This window comes from Cyanistes caeruleus, chromosome 35 (genome assembly GCF_971803275.1).
Source record: "Cyanistes caeruleus chromosome 35, bCyaCae1.hap1.1, whole genome shotgun sequence".
NCBI lineage: Eukaryota > Metazoa > Chordata > Aves > Passeriformes > Paridae > Cyanistes > Cyanistes caeruleus.
Genome location: NC_141736.1, coordinates 1,351,598 through 1,372,691, shown reverse-complemented (window position 1 = coordinate 1,372,691; position 21,094 = coordinate 1,351,598). Strand labels below are relative to the sequence as shown.

General features: G+C 52.0%; 1 long non-coding RNA gene across 1 annotated transcript; it reads right to left on the bottom strand.

The window, feature by feature from the left end:
- Nucleotides 1-5,113: 5,113 nt before the first annotated feature.
- LOC147647643 (uncharacterized) lies at nt 5,114-7,785 on the bottom strand. Its single transcript, XR_015281460.1, has 2 exons — nt 7,687-7,785; nt 5,114-6,916 (listed from the first exon to the last, which is right to left on the bottom strand). It is a non-coding gene; the product is annotated as an uncharacterized LOC147647643 (long non-coding RNA).
- Nucleotides 7,786-21,094: the final 13,309 nt, after the last annotated feature.

The window sequence follows — 21,094 nt, the reverse complement described above, 5'->3', positions numbered from 1 at the left end:
CATACAGTGTTGCATTTTATACTCTACAGAGCTTTACAAGTTCTTTCCTTGCTTCTTTACTTTTGGACTCTTCTTATCAGCAGAAGGACATTGTTTTATCAACAGGGATTCTCCTCTAGCTGGCTAGGCTATTGTTCTTTGGTTAACCAGTACTCAGTATCCTATAACTCAAAGCAGGCTTTCATTTCTACTTTGATTCTAACCTTCATATTTTCACAATCTAGTGCCAAACAATCACATGCATAAGGTTTCGCTGTTTCACCTTCCCCAACACCCCACCTCTCCTTCCAGCTCCTTCCATGTACATCATCCCTTCCTTGACGTGTTTTTGGTTGTTACATTGTATTCCCGCCTTCTTTGTATCCCCATTGGTCCCTGATATTGTAACCTCCTCCCCTTACCCCTCCCTCCACGAGCTTCCATTGGATCCTGAACTGTGCCCACCCCTGAGATAAAACCCCATGCACAGAGGTGCTCTGGGCTCTCTTCGGTCCTGATTTGTCCCAGGCGAGACCCTGATGTTCATCCCCTCTCCCCAGTAAACCTGTTCCTGGGAAGTACAGCCAAGTGAGTCTTCTCCTTCCTTTTGCCATCACCCACAACGCCTGATTTGGCAGAGCACGGCTGGATTCGGTGCTCTAAAGGTTCTGCAGTGGGATCGCCTTTCCCCTGCAGTTCCCCACTTCTGGCAACTGCCTGTGCCGGAGTGGCACCATAGATCTAGCCCTGAGCTCCAGTGTGGCCAAGAGCAGCATCACATTTGGGCACACCTGTGCACTCCTGAGCCCACCTGGGCACTCTTGGGTACATCTGGCCCCAGCTTGACACACCTGGGCACATCTAAGCACATCTGGAAACACTTGGGCACACCTTGGCCACATCTGGGCACACCTGAGCACTCCTGGGGACACCTGGGGTCACCTTGGCACACCTGGGCACACCTGAGCACATGTGGACTTACCTGGGCACATCTGGGGAACATCTGGGCCCACCTGGGCACACTGGATCACACCCGGGAACACTGAGGCACACTAGGACACATGGGGGCACACCCAGAAACACCTGGGAACACTGGGACACACCTGGGCACTCCAGGACTTACCCAAACACACCGAGGCACACGAGGGAACTCTGGGGAACACCTGGGCGCACCTGGGCACATGAGGCCACATTAGAGGACCCAAGCACACCCAGGAATACTCTGGCACACTGTGGCACACCCAAATACACTGAGACACAGCCAGGCACACCGGGGTACACCCAGACACACTCAGGCACACCAGGGCATACCTGTGCACACTGGGGCATGCCTGGGCACACCTGTACACACCGAGGCACACCCGTACATGCCCGGGCACACCCAAACACACCTGGGCACACCCAGGCACACCGGGGCACATTTGGGCAGACCTGGGTACACTTGGGAACACCAAGGCACACCCAAGCTCACTCAGGCACACCCGGGAACACAGGGGCACACCCGAGCACACCTGGGCATACCCAGGCACATATGGGCAAACCCGGGCACACCTGGGCACACTGGGGAACTCCTTGGCATGCCCAGGCACACCCAAACACACTGGGGCACACCAGGGCACAACGGGGCACACAAGGGCACACTGGGGCAAACTCAAACATACCCTGGCACATTTGGGTGCACCTGGGCACACCCGGGCACACTTGGGCAGACATGGGTACACCCGGGAACACCAAGGCATACCCAAGCTCACCCAGGCACACCCAGGAACACAGGGGCACACCAAGGCACACAGGGGCACACCTGGGCACACATGGGGCACACCGGGGCAAACGCGGGAACATGGGGGAACACCTGAGCACTCCCAGGAACATGTGGGCAAACCTGGGAAGCCCCCAGGCACATCGGGGTACAGTTGGGCGCATCTGGGCACACGGGTGCATATGTGGGCAAACCCGGGAACATGGGGGCACACCTGGGCACACGAGGGCACACTGGGGAACACCTGTGTGCACTGGGAACACCCAGGAACACCTGGGCAGACCTGGGCATACTGGAGCACACGTGGGCAGACCTGGGTACACCCGGGAAAACCAAGGCAGACTCAAGTTGACCCGGACATGCCCGCAAACACAGGGGCACACCGAGGCACAGTGGGGCACCCCTGGGCACACCTGAGGCACACCAGGGCAAACCTGGTAACACAAGGGCACACCTGAACATATCTGGGGACTTCCAGACACACCCAGGCACACCTGGGCACACTTGGGCACATAGGGGAACACCGGGCCATGCCTGGACACACCCAAACACACTGAGGCAATCCGGGGTACACCGGGGCACATCAGGACTCATGGGTGCACACTTGGACACAGAGAGCAGTGATGGTTATTAAAGTGTATCTTGTTCAACTTCTGTTTGTTGATAAGAAACCTTCCCTTGCCTCTGAGTCTCAGCAGTCCCTGAGCCCCAAAGGACACAAACCTGAGGAGTTGTGGTTCCCACTCCAGGCACTTGGACCTTGGCTCTGCACAGGAGAGGTCTTCATCCACTTTCTCTCTTTTCCTCCCTCTGGGCATGGAGGGGGCTCATGACTTCAGCCTGTGCCTTGTGTGTGCAAAGAGCAAATCCGGGCAGAATTGGGGCAGGGAGGGTTTGGGGGCCCCTTGGGATGTGTTCTGGGCACAGAAGGTGTTTTCCATTGGTCTGAGACTCTCTGCTGTGGAAAGTGGATTTACTATCTAGCACAGGAATGACTTTTGCATTTTATGGAGCTGTGCCATCCCTTGGGTTTGTTTACTGACAATAAATGAGCATCCCTTTAATGTCTCAGGCAGCTTCTTCTCCAAGGAAAGCAGGTGGGAGTAGGAGCCAAGGAGTTGAAACCTGCAGGTGCAGCCTGGGGTGGAAGGAGCTTAGATTTGCACAAGGCTGCTCTGAGTGCCAGGGCTTTGATGGCAGAAATGGTGGGGTGGGGGCAAGGACAGAGTCTGATTGTCAGTCACAAAGGGTCTTGATTTTCATATTGATTCAAACAACACGAGGAAGTACTTGGATTCAGTGTTAATTGGAGATTGCACATATCAATTTATTAACAGGAAAAAAAATCTAAACAAGACCTAAAATATATTTTCATTGTCTTTTTAAATTTAATATATTCACATTGAATAGACTTCTGAAATCTGCCAATTAACCACAAAAGATTTGGGAGATTAATACAAATTATTGCCAGAGGCTGGACTTGTTAAGCTGTTCTGAATGTTAGTGAGCCCTGAGGCACTGATCTCATGGGGATCTAGGGGAGGCTGCGGAACTGGGGCCGGGGAGACCCAGGGGAACAGGGGACCCCACTGTGCACAAGCAGTGTTAGACTTCTCTGGGGAGAACTGTGAGGGGAGGCCAGGACAGAGTGACCTCCCCAGTGACCTCACACTGCCCCTGTGATATCACACAGCCCCCTACGATGTCACACAGCCCCCTGTGATGTCACACAGCTTACTGTGATGTCACACAGCCACCTGGCATTTCACAGCCCACTCAGTGATGTCACACAGCCTGCCCCAGGATGTCACACCATATTTCTGTGATGTCACATCCTGTTCTGTGATGTCACAGTCCCTCTCAGATGTCACAGAACCACCTTGTGATGTCACACAGCCTCCTGTCATGTCACATAGCCACACTGGATGTCCCAGCTCACTCTAAGATGTCATAGTTGGCACTGTGATGTCATACAACCTGACCTGAGATGTCACATGGCTATTCTATGATGTCACTTCCCACTCTAGGATTTCATATCATCACCATGTGGCTTCACAGCCTGCTCTATGATGTCACACAATCAATCCATGATGACAGCCTGCTCTGTGATGTCACAACCCTCTCTGATGTTAGATGTCATCTAGCTAACAAATGATGTCATAGTCCATTCTGTAATGTCACAGCCTGCTCTGTGATACCACACAGCTCACATTGTGACATCACATCCCACCCTGTGATATCACAACTCATTCTATGATGTCATATAACCACCCTGTGATGTCACAATGTCCCCTCTGTGAGGCCATGGCTGCACAGTGTCCTCACACAACAAACTCTGAGAGCTGTCACACAGCCCCTTTCTGACATCCCAGCTGCTCTGGGGCTCCAGGACACAGCCACAGAGGTGCGGCTGTGACAGCCCCCTCTGGGACATCGCACAGCCCCTGCCAGTGCTGAGCCCCTGGCAGCTCTGTCTGGGCCTGCTCGTGTCCCTGAGATGCCCTGGCAGGGCCCCAGCCCTGCTGGGCTGTGCTCAGGAGCTGCTCCTGGCCAGAGCTGTCTCTCTGCAGCGCTGCCCTTGCCAGGAGCTGCCTCTGGGCCAGGAGCCCGGCCCAGCTCAGCAGCACAGATAGAGCACCAGGATGTTCATGATCCTCTCAGAGCTTTGGGGCTCTTTGCATCAGACTCAATGCACCAGAGTGTGCTCAGAAAACACATATTTGTAGAGCTTACCCCTGCAACTTGTACAAAGACAAATTTGCAGTGAGCCTCTTGCAGTTACCTTGTCTGAGCTCCAGAGTCCCAGCTTCTGCCTTCCTTGGTCTTCATGCAAGTGGAAAGCTTTTCCACTGTGTCTGGCGAGGAGAACGTGTGCTGGGGCAACACATATTGGTGCAGCTTACCCTTGCAATTTGTGCAAACACAGATTTGCAGCACATTCAAACGGCCAAGCTCTTTCTTGCATAACTTGAAATCTGCTGTCAGGTGTCTGTGCTCCTTGTCAGCTCTAAGCACCAGCACACTCATTCAAGTTTGGCAAGCACTGAAGAGAAGCAGAAGAGCATGGCACAGCACAAATGGGCCAGGAAATAGCATTAACTTCATGTGCCCGTGCTGTCGCCCAGGAATAGCTGCAGAAAGAAGCCATGGCTGAACTACTTCCAGATGACGGCTAACGTCAATTGGGCATGCGCGTTAGCCGCAGCTACGTTCCTCTTGCAGTCCGACAGACTGATGCACAAGCTGGCTGGTAAGTGCCTTGGTTCATCTTTTGGCAACTCTCGTGCTTACGAGCTCCCAGAGGCGCAAACTGGCGTCTTCTGGCACACATGATTCATCGTGCTGTTAGCGTTCAGGAACACACATAGTCACAAATGATTGTATAAAGGTGCTTTATTGAAGAGCTCTGGGTGTCAGGGGTACGCATACCCAAATCTGATCCATCTTGGTTTTGAGTTGAACATGTTTTTATACTCTATCATTATATAACTTACGTATTAATTATTAAACTTACATTGTTCTATTGTAAGCATTGTTTTTACCCAAGCATGGATTTCTCGTGATCCCCCTCAACTCCCTAACATTTGTTATTTAAACAATAATTACATCTAATCACATCTAACAATTGTATCATTTATCATATACTGATTCTACAGGTGCAGTTTCACCTGATCTTTAGCAAGCACAAGGCTGTCGCCAGAGGTCGGGGATTACCGGAGCCGCGGAAGACAAGCCTCATGCTATCATGGTCAGCAAGTCTCAGTTTACTGAAATCTTATGCACAACTTATAATGCTTTTAATTAGCTTATACATATTGCAAAAACTCAGCTCATTATTGGTCTGCTACCATTGACGCATATTGTTCTTTGTGGTTGGCCTTGCAGTTACCAGTTCCTTATCTTCAGCTTGCAGTTCTGCATATTTTGGCAGTTTTGACATCTTGCAATCTATGTAACTCTCTCTTCCAGGGACATACTGACCCTGAGGCCTCATACTTTAACTAATCTTACAGTATCATGTCCTTTCTCTCTTAGCCATTCTTCTGTCAGGCTCTCAACACAAGGCCTAAGAGTTCCCAGGGCCTACCTTTCCCAGGACTTTCCAAGTTTAACTTTCTTTCTAAGTCTCCAAATTTTCTATGATTTTAAGACCTTTTACTCTCAATCCCAGTGCCTACAAACTCTGTGAGTACAACACAGAGTACATTTGTGGTGTAGGGGAAGTGAATGCTCATGAAGCTCTGACATGCTGAGAGCTTCTGATCAGTTATAGAATATTTCCAAGACAAAGATTTTGATAGAAATGAGGACATTTCCTAAGACTTTGTATTCAGTTTCCTACCATCGGAGAAAGGCAGGGAGGAGCGGGACAAATATTAAAGGTATTATGAATTTTGACAAGTGCCTGAGACATCCACTACTTTTAGTGATCAATAGGCTCACGGGAGATTCCTAATGTGCGTTCAGCCACTCTGCCCATGGACAGCACCAGCATCACCTTTGCCAGACCCAGTCTTAGTCTGAGCTGTCCTTTATCCAAGCTTCAAACAGAATCTGCCCCCAGCCAGAGCCCTGCAAACAGGCAGGGTTCTGTCAGGCCAAGGAGAGTGCACAGAGGTTTGGGGTGTGTGGGTGCTGGCAGGGAGAGATCAGGCCCAGGGAAACACCTGCAGGAGGAAAATCCCCAGGAAGCAGAGAGAAGATCAGGGAATGAGAGTAAACAAAAGCCCAGAAATCCTGTGGCAGAGAAAGTTTAAAGATGTCCATAGGCACCCCTGCAGTGCAGCGCCTCCCTCTGAATAAGCCCCCTCCCTCCTGTCCCCCCAGCCCAGCTTCTGCCTTCAGGGCTGGGCTCCCAGGTGTGAAGCCCCTCCTGTGCAGGCAGAGCTGCAGCCCCTCCATGTCCTTCCTAAATTGGGAGCCCAGAACTGGACATAGCACTCGAGGTACTGCCCAACCAGTGCTGAGCACAGGGGAGGAATCCCTGGCCTGGTCCTTCTGGCCACACTGTTCCTGATCCATAGGAGTCCCAGGGTTTGGATGATGGAAATGGTGGAGAGGGGTTGGGGACATAGTGTTATTGATTGTCAGCCATGAAGGGTCTTGATTTTCTTACCTATTCAGACTGCATTAGAAGGTGCTGGGAGTCAATATCAATTGGACATTGCTGATACCCGTCTATAAACAGAAAAGAAAACTTAACATGACAAAACAGTTCTCTGCATTTTTTTCAATATAGTTTATTCACTTTGAATACACTTTTGAAACTTGTCTAATTAACCACAGAAGAATCGAAAACTTAAATTATTCACTTGCAATTTTGTTGACAGGGTGTTTTCAACAAATATTTATGAGCTGTTCTCACTGAATTCCTGAACTAAAGAGCTCAAGAAAGAGGAGGCCTCTGGATTAGCAAAATTATCAGCCACCTCCAAGTGGCTGAGGATCCATCCTTATCAGAGCAGGAATGAACAGAAATGGACACAGCTTTGTGGCTGCCCCAGCTTTGGGATGGGCCCTGGGCCTGGAGCAGGAGCAGCTCTTGAGGGCCCCAAGGCTGGGGCTGTGGTGCTGGCCTGGGCAGATGGGATGGCAGGAGGGGCTGCAGAGCCCTCAGCACCTCAGGGAGAGGGGAGCAGGGCACCCAGGGAGCCTCCTTTTCCTTTGGCCAGGCACTTTCCCCCATGGCTGGGGCTGAGGCCCCTCTGAGCTGCAGCTGCTGCTGTGCCCTGCAGAGGGGCTGAGGCCGTGGGGCAGTGCCCAGAGCAGCCTGCCCTGAGCAGAGCTGTGGGGCCAGAGCCGGCTGGGCTGTGCTGGGGAGAGGCCCTGGCTGCTGCCGAGAGCTCAGGGCAGCTGGGACAGCTTGGAGGGAGCTGGGCTGGGCTCAGAGAGCCTGCCAGAGAAACCAGCAGTGTCCATCTCAGCCTGTGTGAGCATGCAGGACTCACTGGTTCCATGTGGCCTCACAGTGTCAGAATGGCCCCTTGGTTTCTTGAGACTGTGAAGTGAATTAATGGTCTCTCCATGGTTCCACGAGTCCCAGCAATGTCACAGTGGTCTCCATGATTCCATGGGGCCCTGTAGTGTCACAATGGTCCCTTGGTTCCATGGGGCTTGTGCATTCCCCCCTCCCCTTCTCAGGGTGCCCTGCCAGCTGAGAAATGCTCCTTAGGCCTCAGCCTTGTTAAGAATAATATGTTACAGTTGCTGTTTGTAAACTCCTTACTTACCTTGTACCCCTGTCCCAGGTTTACTTACCTTGTACACCTGTCGCAAATTGCTGTACCCCATGTTTTTGTTCCTTGTTCAGCCAGGCCCTGCCCCCTCTCCCAAGTTGCTGTACCCTGCGTTTCTTGTTCTGTGTTCAGCCAGGCACTGCCCCCACTGCTCCTAGACTCCCACATGCCAACACTGTACCCCTGCCCCGAGTTGCTGCACCGCTCTGAGGAGGAAGATGACATACTGACTTTTATGCAAACGAGAGAGACCAGAGACTTACGGGATGCACCCAGACTGGAAAGAACCCCGAAACAACGAGCCACGCAAAAGGGAAGGAATAGAACCAGCACCATCTAACAAGGAAGACCCAGAGGAGTCCCCTGACTTCTTTCCAGAGGCCGACATAATCTCGAGGAGACTCAACTGGGATGACAGCCTAGACTGCGAGCCCTAAAGAACAAGTCTTACCAGGGACTCCCGTGAGGAAGGAAGGCCCAGCTCTGCCCTAGTGACAGAGCTGCACGGATCCTCCTCTTCTGCGGTGTCCAGTGGGAGCAGTGGTGGTGTGCGTGACCCCTCGGGCCCCCACCCCAGAGCTGTCCTGTTTAATAAAGGCCTTTTTAAAAGGAGCTGGTCTCCTGGCCCGTTTATCTCAGCTTGGGGGCTCGTCCGGGATAGCCATGCCCTGAAGAGGACCCGGGACGGGACAGCTGCCCACCCTATTGGGCCTCCAGAGGACAGCTGGCTATACTGGACCCAGAAGAACAGCCTGGGATCGACATCGGAGAAGAGCGCCGGATTGGGTAAGCCACCGGTGGCGGGAGTAGGAGGCAAGTGAGTGGATGTGTGAGTGAGACAGGGGCTGGCAGCCCAGACCCCCAGGGTGAGTGTGGACTGCCCAGTACCGCGGTTCCGGACTCCCGCGAGGGGGCCGGCCGGGAATGGCAGGAAGCGAAAGAGGCTCACTTGAGCCCAGAGAAACGAGTGAGGCGTCTCCTGGGGATAAAAGCCCCCCCTCTGAGTGCGCAGAGGGTACCTAAGAGAGTGAGTGGCGCACATAGGGGTAGGCCCCTCTACTGAAAAGGGCTAAATGGCCTAGGCTGCTCCGGGCATGTGGAAGGCCTAGGTGAGTGAGAGTCACACGCAGGCAATCTAGGTAACTCCCGGGGTGGTGTGTGGGGGTGCCTAGGTTAGGTGTGAGTGAACACACCCCCCCTGCTTGGGTACTCAGACGACCTGACCGGGGAATTGGAATTGGGGGTCCCCAGGCCCTACCGGCACCAGGCTGTCAGCGAAGGGCCCTCACTTCCCAGGGTCTGTGACACAGGACGTGCTGAAAGGCTCTAGTTGTCGCGGCTCAGTCTCGGCTCAGGGGGTTCCTGAGAAGGGAGGTCGTCAACCTGCTGCCGGAGAGCACAGGGGCAGGTAGTCTGCGCGGGTGGGCGAGGCAGCTAGAGTAATACACTCACGCATCCCTTAGCCGAAGCCATTCCCTGGTGGGCGGAGCGGCTAGGAGGCAAGGGGGAATTCTCCCACCACTCACTTACAGTCAGCCCTCGTGCAAAAGCTATTCTCACTGGGGAAGGGGGATAGTCAGGGAGCGGAGGGGCAGGGGGCTCCGGGGTGAGCCCTGCTGACCAAATCTTGTGGACGGCACTGAGACAGGGACGGGGGAAGGTCCCAGGAGCGTCTAGTGCTAGGGTCCCCTCGACATCGACCCAGGAGTGCTCATAGTCTTCGCTGGCAAGGGGGTCAGGGAGGCGAGGCGGGAGGGGAACGGGATTGGGGTGTAGGGAGGGGCAAGCGGAACCTGCAAGCCCCGCTGGGACCTAACCCCCGGGGCAAGCGGAGACTGCAAGCCCCAGAAAATTCAAAGTGTGAGTGGAAGGCCGGCCGAGTGTAAGAAAGGGTGTGGATTCCTGTGTGAGAAGATTGAGTGTATTCCCTAGTGTGAAAGGAGGAGAGAGTGAATTCCTAGAGTATGAGTTTTTGTTGAGGTTTGAAAGGTCAGTTGTCTGTCATTAGAAATTTTTAGTTTGAGTAGGAGTACCTTTATAAAGTTCAATTTAAGTAAGGGCCAGTTTTAAGTTAGAGGTTGTGTAGTCTGTCAGTTACAGTTTCGTTCAAGTAGAGGCACCGTAAGATTTTTTTAAGTGAAGGCCCGGAGATATGAGGAGCAATGAGACAATGTTTAAGTAAGAGAGTAGGTCCCAAGGGGAATGAAGAGGCTACCAGAACCATTCCCCCTGATAGCCCACTAGGGCAAATGTTAAATTGCTGGGATGCACAAGAGGCCACCAAGGGCCTAGACCGGATCAAGATGATCCATTACTGTATAGAGGTTTGGCCCAAACTAGAGATGCGAGGACAGTGGCCTTGGAATGGTACTAAAGATCCTTGGATGTGCTCCCAACTGTACCAGCATCTGAAAACCAGAAGAACTGAGCCCAGAAAGAGTATCAGGCATTCTAGCCATACCTGCACCAAAAACAAAGAGGGACATAAGAAAACTCTTAAGCCTTTTTAGATATTGCAAACTATGGATGGAACAATATACCCAGAGCATCAAGTTTCTTTATGAAAAGCTAGTTGATTGTGAACCCATAAGGTAGACAGCTGAAGATGAAGCACAATTAAATCAGCTGAAGGTTAAGCTGTCCTCATCACCAGTTTTAAGCCTGCCTGACTTAAAGAAAGAATTTGATTTGTTTGTCAACTCTGAAGAAGGGACTGCATATGAGATTCTGACCCAGGAATGGGGAGGATGTCGTAAACCCATAGCCTGTCAATCCAAACTGCTGGACCCAGTAGCTTGTGGGTGGCCCACCTGCATGCAATCAATAGCTGCTGCTGCCATTCTAATAGAAGAGACCCAAAAGCTAACCCTACAGGGTAAGATCAGAGTCCACACACCACATGATTTAAAAATAATCTTGAGCCGAAAGGCTAGCAGTGGCTGACAAATGCCAGGATATTAAAATATGAAGTCATCCTAATAGTTACTAGCAATTTGAAGCTAGTAACCTCCAAGGGCCTGAACCTGGCACAATTTTTGTCAGGGGAGCCTCTGCCTGAATTAGAACATGACTGCTTAGAATTGGTAAATCTCCAAACCCAAGTGAGGGAGGATCTGGGAGATGTACCCCTGCCCTATGGGAAGGTACTATTTACTGATGGTTCCTCCAGGGTGGTGGAGGGGAAAAGATATTCAGGGTATGCAGTGGTCATAGAGGTAGGGGAAGGAAAACTAGAGGTCCTAGAAAAAGGGAGACTACCCCCCAGTTGGTCAGCTCAGTGCTGTGAGGTTCATGCTCTAAAGAGGGGTCTGGACTTGCTAGAGAGAGAAAAAGGAACCATCTATACAGATTCAAAGTATGCCTTTGGGATAGTCCATACCTTTGGTAAGATCTGGGAGGAGAGAGGCTACCTGAACTCCAAAGGGAAGAACCTGGCACATGAAGGGCTGATTAAATCAGTATTAGAGTCCTTGACCAAACCCACAGAGATTGCAGTGGTCCACACGAAGGGGCATCAGAAGGGAGACTCCTTAGAAAGCAGAGGGAACCGACTTGCTGACCGAGCAGCTAAAGAAGTGGCCTTAGATCCAAAGGAATCAGTAAAAGTTTTTAAACTGGATGAGGTAGTAACTGAAGAGGAAGGAAAGAAGGAACCAATATTTACCAAGAAAGAGTGGGAAGTAATAAAAAATCAGAACTGTCTCAAGGAGAACAAGGGGAATGGTTAACCTCAGGTGGGCGAAAGTTTCTGAACAAGGCCTTAGCCTGGAAAATATTAAATGAGATACATGAACTGACTCATTGGGGAACCCAAGGGTTGTGTGATCATTTTCTGAGAGAAAACCTATACTTGGGAGCAACATCTAGCAAAGGCCACCTGGTTAGTCAATACCAGAGGTTCCACCAACCGAGCAGGTCCTGCCCAGTCTGAGTCTTTACATGTAGTAGACGGAGACAAAGTCCCAGTAGTACATGTCAGAGGTCTGCTAGGGAAGACAGTTTGGGTCAATTCTACCTCGGGCACAGACAAACCCATTCATGGGGTTGTCTTTGCTCAAGGACCAGGTTGTACATGGTAGATAATGCAGAGAAAGATAGAACAACACGATGTGTACCTCAGGGAGACCTGATCATTGGGTAAAAGGTTACTGCCATTGTCTGTACATTAAACCACGCAGACATGAAACAGAAGGAAATGTGTAAGTGTTGAAGGTATGAGCAAGTGAAAGATGGTGTATTGAGTGAGTAAAATGAGAGAGTGGGGAATCCTGCAGCTCTCCAGCGTGGGGGGGTCTGGATTCAGTAGCTTGTTGTGAGGCTTGACAGGGGCATGATGGATATACTGCTTGTATTTTTTGGGTGGAACAGAGAGGAAGTTTCTATGTATGTAAATGTGTGCAGAGTTAGAATGTTAGTTTTAGCAGTAAGTCGACGATATGGGGATAAGGGGTGGAATGTCCTGAGTTGATTATGATGTTAAATTGTATCCCATTTGTCCACCTAACTCAGACACAGGTTCTGTATTCTTAAAATTCCATCTGAGAGTAAAACTGAGTGGAAAAGAAGCACCAAGTCTGTTATCAGACTGTACTTGCTCCCCCCGCATCGGGAGTTTTGACTACAGCACAGACAACAAGACACAAATCGCCTTGGCTTTCCAACTAGCCGGAGCAGAGAGGTCTTTCTGGACTGTTTTTTTTCCCTTTTTCTGAAACGAATCAAACCTGCTCTGGACTGGGGACTCAGGGGAGCACCGAGAGCTTGCACCCATGGACTATTGGGAGCCCAGCCTGGGCAGCGGCATTTTCCAGCGCCAGAGGGACTGATAACAGAGAGAACACCCCCAGGAAAGAGACCCTCTGAAGTTTGTCATCTCTTCTGAAGGGCGAGAGGTTTTGTAATTTGATATCATTCATTTTTGTGCTGGGTAGTGCTGTGCCTGTGAAATGAACGGGTTTTTTTTTCACTTCTCTCGGGGGGGGTCTCTTCCCGAACCGGTTGGGGGGTGGGGGGAAAAGAGCCACGTGGGTTTGCTTCCCAGGGGGAGCCCCCCCTGGAGGTTTTCTCCCAAATTTGCCCTAAACCAGGATAAAGAGGCAGCCAGAAATAGACTGAGAGAGAAAGAATATAAACAAAGACTGCAGAACTCTGCTGAGTGAGTTGGTTTAAGTGGGAGTGTTCTTGAAGTTCTTGTGGTTGTTGCTGTTAAATATTTTGATGTTAGCAAAGTTGGTTGAATGAAACCACCCCCATTAACTTCTCCCACAGAACATTCTCCAAAAAGGAAACTAAAGAAGAAAGTGGGAGAAGAAGGACCATACCATCTCTCCTGCTCCCCATCTCTCCTGATCCCCCCCCCAAAAAAAAAAAACCAAAAACAAAACAAAAAAAAAAAACAGAACAAAAAACCTAAGAGGCAAGACCGGGTGAGGCTAACAGGGAAGGTGAGCCATGAAGCTCCCTAAAACAAAACTAGCTCATACCGGACTCTTAGGTGGACTGATGTTGGTCCAGCTGGTGAACCTTGGGATGGGGGACAGTGGAGAAGCATGTATCCCATATATGATGGAGAGGATCTAAGATCACTGATGAGGGTCCACACAAACATCAATCCCACCTGTTTTGATCACACCAAATTGGAAACCTGTCAGGAGGAAGGAAAGACATATTGGATTACTAGAAATACTGCCTCATTTAGGCAATGTCTGCTTGGAGAATGCCCTGTAGGAGAATCCTGGCTCTGCTTTGAACAGGAGGGACTGAATGATGTAATAAAAGAAAAACAATTGAAGATAAGGAAAGGTGATCTGGATGAAACACGAGGTAAGAACCTATTCATTGACCTGATGGAGAGAATCAGCAGAGAGTTAAACTTAACCAATTGTTGTGTATGTGGGAACACCCAGATGTCAGATATTTGGCCCTGGGAAGGGATCAGCCTGGCACCTTTAGACATTCTAAGGTGGAAATTAACTGAGCAGAAACCCCAGACAGGGAACAGGGGACGAGAACAATGGGATCTGAAAACAAGAGTGATTGGGGAAGAATGCATTAAAAGGACAGGAAAAAGATACAAAACCCCTGTGGGAAAAATGGCCTGCAAAAGATACGTGACTGTGAAAGACTCAGGTAGCAGGTGGATCTCCCAAGAACCAAACAGGTATTGGGCCACTGGGAGAAAGGAAAGGGGGGTGTATTTATCATGAGGGGTACAAACTGCATGAGTGCGCAGAAAAAGGAATAAACCCTTTTTGGGAGTTAAGAGAACTCTCAAAATACTGGTGTAATAAAGAATTGAATGAATAAAAATTCGAAAAAAGGTTTAAATAAAGTATATGTAATTGTAAATGATGAAAAATATGAAATGAGAAATCCTCCTCCGGGTCGAGGCAGGATTTCTCTCCAAAAGCTACAGATTGCAAAATCCACCCAGATAACGAACCCCGGCAGACACATCAACTTGGAGGAAAAGACAGGACAAAGGCCATCATAAGGACAAAGAGCTAGCCTGAAAGTCTACCTCCGGACCTGGGCAACGCCCGGCCGACTTCTGCCGGAGACAATCAAGTAAAACAAAGGAGACAAGTCCCAGGAAGATAGTCGTCGCTAGAACTGAACACCCCACCCGCCAAACCTATGCTGAAGAAAAGCAATCAAGAAAGACAAAGGGGGAACAACCCCGCCAAGATATCCATCGGCACCAGCCCGGATCCCTCGGTTCTGCCCTGATGAAATATGTTGAAATACATACAGAATCACTTTGCATTTGAGGAGACTCTGCCCGGACACTTACTAACTCTATTTTCCAAGTCAGGAAATCCATTCACCTGACAATCAGAGACACTTGGTGAATGGAAACTGATTGGAATTCTAGCCTGGGGACACAAAATCTCTATAAAACCCCAGGCCGAAAAACCCTCGGACGTGGATTTGGGAGCACCTATACCTTGCGTATAGACCCTGTCCACCCAGCGCTGCGCTGTTCATTTATTGTGGTTTTTCCTCGCGGTTTTGCTGTTTGTTAATTTATAATAAATTTCTCTTTTTTATCCTTAATCTGCCGTTGCATTTATAACACTTATGGGATGCACCCAGACTGGAAAGAACCCCAAAACAACGAGCCACGCAAAAGGGAAGGAATAGAACCAGCACCATCTAACAAGGAAGACCCAGAGGAGTCCCCTGACTTCTTTCCAGGGGCCGACATAACGTCGAGGAGACTCGACTGGGATGACAGCCTAGACTATGTGCCCAAGAGAACGAGTCTTCCCGGGGACTCCCGTGAGGAAAGAAGGCCCAGCTCTGCCCTAGTGACAGAGCTGCACCGATCCTCCTCTTCTGCGGTGTCCAGTGGGAGCAGTGGCGGTGTGCGCGACCCCTCGGGCCCCCACCCCAGAGCTGTGCTGCTTAATAAAGGCCTTTTAAAAAGGAGCTGGTCTCCTGGCCTGTTTATCACAGCCTTGGCCTACAGCCCCTGGGCTCAGCTCCTCTGCAGCTCATCAGAAACACTGTCTGCTCCCAGGCACTGCTGCTGCCCAAGCAGCTCCTGCTTGCTTCAGGAGCAGCCCTGGGAACTGTTTCTGCTCCCTCCGTGGCACAGCATCCCTGTTCTCAGCCTTGCAAAGAAAGCTGTTGATGCCAAGTGCGGCCAGGATGAAACATTGCTTTGCCTGAAGCCCCTCTCTTGGGGCCCTACAAACAGCACTCCAGAAGGAGCCCTGTTACAGTCTGAGATACAGTGTGCGTGCCCTTGTTTCTAATACTTAGTTCTAGGATTCAAGGAAACACTGAATTTCATATAATATGAAATTCATGGGCATGTGTCATGGAGTTACTTTACCTTTAAGGGAGTTGGAGTTGCTGGGAAGTGCTTGGAGTCTTTTTCTCCTGACCAATTATCGGTCATTGCTGAGAACAGACAGCAGTTTAGGCCATTGAAAAGTGGGATCAACTTGTGAACCCTACCTTAAAATGTAAAAGCAGAGCTCTCTGGGTTCTCTTTGTTTTCTGGCTGTGGAGGGTGGCAGAGCTCCAGGCCTCCCGTCCCTGCCCAGGCCATGCGGCCGGGCGGGGATGGGGCCGGGCCTGCCCCGTCTCCCGGCCGGGAGATGGCGGGGCCTGGGGAAGTTTTTTCTCGGGCCCGGGCCGGGCCGAGCCGATCTCTGGCTCGGCTGCAGGTTTTGCTGTAACTAATTCACTAGAAACTGCCCAGTGAAGAAAGAGAGAGGCCCTGGACTTGCAGCGGGTTGGAGCAGCGACTCCACGCTCCAGAGCAGCCATGAAGAACTTTCCATTGCAGGCGGCTCCAGCTCCTGTTCGGCAGAGATCACTGAACCATCTACAAAAGCCTGGGCAAGATGTTAACTCTTTCATTACCCAGATAAGACTTGCGGATTAATCTTTTTATCCAGAGAGAGAGAGAGAGAGAGATCAACATGAAAAGAGACTTTATAAACTACCAGTGACAGGAAAGAAAAGAAGCTTCAGGAAAGGTAGAGAATTAAGAAGATGCTTTAATTAAGCTGAAATATCTCCCTGTTAAAACTATGGAGATGGACAATGAAGTCCTGAAAAGAACTCCTTTAATTCATGATATAGGATCTAGAGAGGAATAGTGTTCAAAGTGTAAATTTGAGTAAAGAGTAACTATAGTATAGTGAAGTGCTGAGAGATTAAAAGCCTTGAGAGGCCATGAGAAAACTGTTGAGAGATTTGAAGCCCTGAGAGGCCATGAGAAAACTGTTTTCTGGTGAAGCTCACAGAAACAGATGAAGAAGACTTTTTTTGCCTTTGAATAACTTATCCTTAAAAATGCTATCTCTAGACTCATGGCCCATATATACTTCAGAGTGATGTGAAAATGGGAGGAGTGAACTCTAATAACAGCAGCTCTGAGCAGCTAACATTAGGACAATAGAAAACTATAATAAAAATAGTTTTCTTGTGAGAAACTCCATAAATTAACAGGAAGAAACTTCTGTTTCTCTATAAAGAGTGGTGAAAATACTAGCAAGAATTGAGACTGTTTTAACCATCAGAGTTTTTGTCTCTGTTGTCATGTGAACAAGGGAATAGTGGGTAGATAGGGGATAGAAAGGTTTTTTCTGGAAGTTTATTCTGGTGTTCTTATTATTGTGGTTTGTCAATAAACTTTTTTTTTTTCTTCCCTTTTAAGTTGTATGCCTGTTTTGCTCTTGTTCTAATCCGTATCTCACAGCAAGAAGTAAGTAATTTTCTTAGTGGTTCAAAACCACGACAGCTGGGCACACCTGGGCCACCCTGGGCACACTTAAGCACACCTAGGCAGACATGGGCACTCCTCAGACCACCTTGGTACCCCAGGGCACTGCTGGGCACACCTGGGCTCACATGGGCCAATCTGGGCACACCTGGGCACACCTGGGACACCCTTGGCACCCATGCGCCCATCTTGGCACATCTTGGCTCACATGGGCTCATCTGGATACACTTGGGCACACCTGGGCACAGCTGGGCCAATCTGGGCACACCTGGGCACTGCTGGGCTCAACTGGGACCGTCTTGGCACCCCTGCGCCTATCTGGGCATATCTTGGCTCTCGTCAGCTCATCTGGGTACACTTGGGCACACCTGGGCTCTCATGGGCACACCTGGGACCACCTTGGCAGCCCTGGCCACAGCTCAGCACATCTGGGCCCACATGGGCTCCCCTGAGCACACCCAAACACACATGGGCATACCTGGGCACACATGGCTGCACCTCAGGCCACCTTGGCACCCCTGGCCATATCTGGGCACACCTGGGCTCACATGGGCTCATCTGGGCACGCTTGGGCCCAGCTGGGCACACCTGGGCTCACATGGGCTCATCTGGGCACGCTTGGGCCCAGCTGGGCACACCTGGGCTCACATGGGCTCATCTGGGCACGCTTGGGCCCAGCTGGGCACACCTGGGCTCACATGGGCTCATCTGGGCACGCTTGGGCCCAGCTGGGCACACCTGGGCTCACATGGGCTCATCTGGGCACGCTTGGGCCCAGCTGGGCACACCTGGGCTCACATGGGCTCATCTGGGCACGCTTGGGCCCAGCTGGGCACACCTGGGCTCCACTGGGCACTCCTAGCTATGCCTGGGCATACCTGGGCCCACATGGGCACACCTCATACCACATTGACACACCTGGGCATATCTGGGCACATCTTGGCTCACATGGGCCCATCTGGGAACATCTGGCTACACCTGGGCATGCCTGGGAAGTCCTGGGCACACCTGGGACCACCTTGGCACCCCTCGGCCTGTCTGGGCACATTTTGGCTCACATGGGCCCATCTGGGTACACCCAAGCACACCTGGGCACACCTGGGCCAACCTGGGCACACCTGGGCCATCCTGGGCACACCTGGGCCACCCTGGGCACCCCTTGGCCTGTCTGGGCACATCTTGGCTCACATGGCCATATCTGGGCACACCTGGGCAAACCTGGGCTCTCCTCGGCACACCTGGGCTCTCCTGGGAACTCCTGCGCACACCTGGGACTCCCTTGGCACCCCTCGGCCTGTCTGGGCACTTTTTGGCTCACATGGGCCCATCTGGGTACTCCCAAGCACACCTGGGCACGCCTAGGCTCTCCTGGGCACACCTGGGCCACTCTGGGCACACCTAAGCACACCTGGGCAGACATGGGCACTCCTCAGACCACCTTGGTACCCCTGGGCACTGCTGGGCACACCTGGGCTCACATGGGCCAATCTGGGCACACCTGGGCACTGCTGGGCACACCTGGGACCACCTTGGCACCCATGCGCCCATCTTGGCACATCTTGGCTCACATGGGCCCATCTGGATACACTTGGGCACACCTGGGCACAGCTGGGCCAATCTGGGCACACCTGGGCACTGCTGGGCTCAACTGGGACTGTCTTGGCACCCCTGCGCCTATCTGGGCATATCTTGGCTCTCGTCAGCTCATCTGGGTACACTTGGGCACACCTGGGCTCTCATGGGCACACCTGGGACCACCTTGGCAACCCTGGCCACAGCTCAGCACATCTGGGCCCACATGGGCTCACCTGAGCACACCCAAACACACATGGGCATACCTGGGCACACATGGCTGCACCTCAGACCACCTTGGCACCCCTGGCCATATCTGGGCACACCTGGGCTCACATGGGCTCATCTGGGCACGCTTGGGCCCAGCTGGGCACACCTGGGCTCACATGGGCTCATCTGGGCACGCTTGGGCCCAGCTGGGCACACCTGGGCTCCACTGGGCACTCCTAGCTATGCCTGAGCATACCTGGGCACACATGGGCACACCTCATACCACATTGACACACCTGGGCATATCTGGGCACATCTTGGCTCACATGGGCCCATCTGGGAACATCTGGCTACACCTGGGCACACCCAAGTAAACATGGCCATACCAGGGCATATCTGGGCACACCTGGGCACACCTCATACCACATTGACTCAGCTGGGAATATCAGGGCACATCTGGACTCACATGGGGATATCTGGGTACACCCAGGTACACCTGGGCACACCTGGGCTCTCCTGGGCACACCTGGGCCACCCTGGGCACACCTAAGCACACCTGGGCAGACATGGGCACTCCTCAGACCTCCATGGCATCACTGGGCATATCTGGGATCATCTTGGCTCGCATGGGCATATCTGGATTCACTTGGGCACACCTGGGCACACATGAGGTCTCATGGGCACACCTGGGCATATCTGGGCTCACAAGAGCACACACGGGCAAATCTCGACACACCTGAGAATACCTTCTACACCTGGGCATATCTGGTTACTCCTGGGCATATCTGGGCGCACATTGGCATATCTGGGCACACCTGGGAACTCCTGAGCACTCTTGGGACTCCCTTGGCAACCCACAACCTGTCTGGGCACATTTTGGCACACATGGGCACATCTAGGTGCACCCAAGCACACCTGGGTACTACTGTGCACACCTGGGCCACCCTGGGCACACTTAAGCACACCTGGGCAGACATGGGCACTCCTCAGACCACCTTAGCACTTCTGGGCACATCGAGGCACTGCTGGGCACACCTGGGACCACCTTGGCACCCATGGGCCTATCTGGGCACATCTTGGCTTACATGGGCTCACCTGGATACACTTGGGCACACCTAAGCTCTCATGATCACACCTGGGACCACCTTCGCACGCCTCCGACTGTCTGGAGATATTTTGGCTCACATGGGCCCACCTGGGTACACCCAAGCACACCTGGGCACACCTGAGCTCTCCTGGGCACACCTGGAACCACCTTGGCGCCCCTCGGCCTGTCTGGGCACATTTTGGCTCACATGGGCCCATCTGGGTACTCCCAAGCACACCTGGGCACGCCTAGGCTCTCCTGGGCACACCTGGGCCACCCTGGGCACACCTAAGCACACCTGGGCAGACATGGGCACTCCTCAGACCACCTTGGTACCCCTGGGCACATCTGGGCACACCTGGGCTCACATGGGCCAATCTGGGCACACCTGGGCACTGCTGGGCACACCTGGGACTACCTTGGCACCCCTGGGGCAGAGGTTCTGGGAACTGGGATGAACTGGGGGGGTCCTGTCAGAACTGGGATGAACTGGGACAGGGTTCTGTGGGAACTGGGATGAACTGGGATGAACTGGGAGGGGTTCTGTGGGAACTGGGATGAACTGGGGGGGTCCTGTCAGAACTGGGATGAACTGGGGGGGTCCTGTCAGAACTGGGATGAACTGGGGGGGTCCTGTCAGAACTGGGATGAACTGGGACGGGGTTCTGTGGGAACTGGGATGAACTGGGAGGGGGTTCTGTGGGAACTGGGATGAACTGGGACAGGGTTCTGTGGGAACTGGGATGAACTGGGAGGGGGTTCTGGGATGAGATGGGACAGGTTCAGTGGGAACTGGGGTGAACTGGTGGGCATTTTGTGTAAACTGGGATGAACTGGGAGGGGTTTTGTGTAAACTGGGATGAACTGGGATGGGTTCTGATAGAACTGGGGGGGGTCAGTGGGAACTGGGATGAACTGGGATGAACTGGGATGAACTGGGAGGGGTTTTGTGGAAACTGGGGGGGGTTCAGTGGGAACTGGGATGAACTGGGATGAACTGGGATGAACTG